The sequence below is a fragment of the Cebus imitator genome, unplaced genomic scaffold (genome assembly GCF_001604975.1).
Source record: "Cebus imitator isolate Cc_AM_T3 unplaced genomic scaffold, Cebus_imitator-1.0 Scaffold18, whole genome shotgun sequence".
Classification (NCBI taxonomy): Eukaryota; Metazoa; Chordata; class Mammalia; order Primates; family Cebidae; genus Cebus; species Cebus imitator.
The window spans coordinates 16,238,679-16,242,475 of record NW_016107333.1 but is presented as its reverse complement, the minus strand read 5'-3'; positions in this window follow the sequence as shown (position 1 = coordinate 16,242,475).

The window sequence follows — 3,797 nt, the reverse complement described above, 5'->3', positions numbered from 1 at the left end:
AAAAAAAAAAAAAAAAAAAAAACACATGAAAACTTTGGAATAGTTGCTTTCTAGGAAACTTGTCAGGTCACACCTTAATAACCAGGAGATTCATAAACTTATCAGTGGTGAGGTTAACATCTCATGCACTTCTATGAACACCTCTGAGAATGTGAAGTCAGGGCTGGCTTGTAAAAGACAAATGATTCAACAGATAATGTTTGAACTTTAATTTTTTAATTTTTACAAGGTGCCAATAGTAGCAGGCTTATTAAGGTACATTATTCTTTGATATTTCAGGAAGGCACAGTGTTCAACTGTGAACTACAGAGTCCTGTAAATGTAAAATCAAAATTTGTTTCTCAACCATGTAATATCCAGGATTTTTTACAATTACTTTGAGATTTTACCTCATCAGTAATGCAATGAAAATTGTAATATGATTATACATTTTTTTTTTTCTTTTTTGAGACAGGTTATCACTTTGTCATCCAGGCTGAAGTGCAGGGGTGCAATTGTAGTTCATTGCAGCCTCAAACTCCTGGGCTCAGGTGATCCTCCTTCAGCTTCCTGAGTAGCTGAGATTACAGGCACGTGCCACCTAGCCTGGCTAATTTACTTTTTGTAGAGACAGGGGTCTCACTTTGTTGCCCAAGCTGTTCTCCAACTCTTGGGTTCAAGCGATCTCCCGACCTGGGCCTCCCAAAGTGCTGGGATTACAGGTATGAGCCACTGTGCCCAAACTGATATACAATTTCTGAGACAAAGTCTCGCTCTGTTGCCCAGGCCAGAATAGTGGTGCGATCTCGGCCCACTGCAACCTCCACCTCCCAGGTTCTCCTGCCTCAGCCTTCTGAGTAGCTGGAATTACAGGCATGCACCACCACACCTGGCTAATTTTTGTATTTTTAGTAGAGACAGGGTTTCGTCATGTTGGCTAGGCTGGTCTCCTGACCTCAAGCGATCCGCCCGCCTCAGCCTCCCAAAGTGCTGGGATTTCAGGCGTGAGCCATTGCACATGGCCTGACATACAATTTCTTATGCCAATGTAAAACTCCTAATTTAGCAGTGACTGCTATGCACTTCATTAACATTATGGACATTTCTATCTCCTGATTTAGCAGTGACTGCTATGCACTTCATTAACGTTATGGACATTTCTATCCCAAAAATCATATAGAAACGTTACTTTTTGAGACAGGGTTTCACTCTGTTGCCCAGGCTGGAATGCAATGGGGTAAACATGGCTTATTGGAGCCTTAAGCGATCTTCCTGCCTCAGCCTCCCAAATAGTTGAGACTACAGGCATGTGTCATCACACCCCCACCCCCTAATTTTTATATTTTTTTGTCTATGTTGTCCGGGCTGGCCTCAAACTCCTGGGTTCAAGGCATCCTCCTACCTCAGCCTCCTAAAGTGTTAGAATTACAGGAGTGAGCCACTGTGTCCAGCCAAAAATATTAAACTCACTTTATAATATATGGTTTCAGAACAAGGACCAAACAAAATTAAATAAAAAATAAAATATGGTTGGCCAAGTGTGGTGACTCAGCCCTGTAATCCCAGCCCTTTGGGAGGACAAGGCAGAAGGCTCACTTGAGCTTAGGCATTCAAGACCAGTCTTGGTAACATAGCAAGACCTCATCTCTGCTAAAAATAAAAAATATTAGCCAGACATGGTGGTTCACACTTGCAGTCTCATTTATTCAAGAGGCTGAAGTGGGAGGATCGCTTGAGCCTGGGAGATCAAGGCTGCAGTAAGCTATCATCGTGCCACTGCACTCCAGTCTGGGCAACAGAGCGAGACCTTATCTAAAAAATAAAATAAAATAAAATAAAATAAAAAGTATGGTCCAAACAGGCCAGACAAGGTGGCTACCTGTAATCCCAGCCACTTTGGGAGGCTGGGGCAGGAAGGTTGCTTGAGGCCACGAATCAAGACCAGCCTAAGCAACACAGCAGGACCCATCTGAAAAAACAGGAACAAGTAGTGGCATATCCCAATCGTGTCAGCTAACTGGAAAGGCTGAGGCAGGAGGATCACCTGAGCCCAGGAGTTCAAGGCTGCACTCCAGCCTGGGCAACAGAGCAAGAACCCTGTTGTCTAGAGAAAAAAAAAAGTCAAAACATTTCATAAAACCTCCACACAATGGAGGTTAACCTGTTACTCTTCAATTTCACTGCACCTATCAGAAGGCATAATTTCATAATATCAGATTCCCTGGCGTTTTAACTACTCTGAAACTTTTTGATCCCACAAAGTTACTATGCAATGCTATCTTGTCCCTGAATCTCAACATAATTCAACTATCAATTTTACATATTCTTACTCCACTGGGTTCTGCTTTATAGAATTGACAGTAGACATTTCATTAATGTAATAAGAACCCCAATACATACATTAAAATTTCCTTACTAGAATCTTTTAGTATAATTTAAAAACCTAAAATGAGAATTCACCTCACTTTAAGTGGGTCTCTTACTTGCATTTAGAGGATGAAGTGGCTTTCTCTCTCAGAAATAGCTTTGAACTGCAATTCTAGAAACTACAGATGGCAAGCACTCTCCATAGCTTGAACACAGCATATTTTATATCAATGCCCACACAAAAAACCTATTATATTTCTTAGGAAATAAAACTTGAATCCTGATTGGCAGAACTGCCTCAGTGAGGGCTGGCTGAACTGTGTACCCAAAATGTTTTAGATCTATGGTACACTTTCATGCTGGCTGTACCAATATATTTCCACTTGCCCCTCTTACAATTTGACTGGCATTCCTCTCAGCAAGGGGTGGAGACTATGTTTCTCTTTTCGTGAATCTGGGATTAGGTCTCTGAGATTTATCACTATTGCAACCAAGAGTATGGTAAAAGTGGTATTATGTGACATTAAGTCCTAAAAAGCCAACTCTGCCAAGTTCTATTGGAACCCTGAAATACCACCTAAGTCCAGCTGCCCTAAAGCCACTGTGCTAGAGACCTTGGGGAAAGACTCTGTCACTACCTGGGAGATGCACAAAGAGCATTCTTCCAGCTCAGAAGTGAAAAGCTTCTTCAGACTCAGAACCAGAAGTGATACTCCCGAGTTCCTGACTCACAGAAAACTTATCTTACACCATTAATCTTTGGATGCTTTGCTAACACAGCAATAACTCACGTACAGTTGATACTGCTAAGCACCACAGCCACCACTTGGTTGGGTTCAGAAGATACCCCACTCTACCTTTTTAAAGTTTGGTCCAAATTTGTACCTACAACTCTTCCTTTTTTCCTGCAGCACAAGTAAAACAAGGTTGGATCTTTAAACAAGTTCAGGCAATGATGACATAAAGAAGCTAACGCAACCAGCTGCCCTGGCTTCTAAACTGAATTCACTGACCTTACTATGAGTTTGTAGAAACACTTCTCTCCTGATTAGTATCTCTGAAAAAGGTTTCTTCCCCAGGCCATCTGTGTTTCATGCAGGGATTGTTAACCCTACCTACTATTACACCCAAGGACTCTAGGTAAAATGTAGTGTTTGAAAAACATGTTATAGGCTTCCCCCCTCCCCCTCAGTGATGGGCTGTCATTACAAGATTGAGCTTTCATACTTCCTAACCAAACTTACGGGGAATCTAAACACAAAAACTAATTTACTTTCTAGGAGCTCTTTAAAAATGGGTTTAAGACTAATCAAATCTCTATGCCGGGCGCGGTGGCTCACGCCTGTAATCCCAGCACTTTGGGAGGCCGAGGCGGGTAGATCACGAGGTCAAGAGATCGAGACCATCCTGGTCAACATGGTGAAACCCCGTCTCTACTAAAAATACAAAAA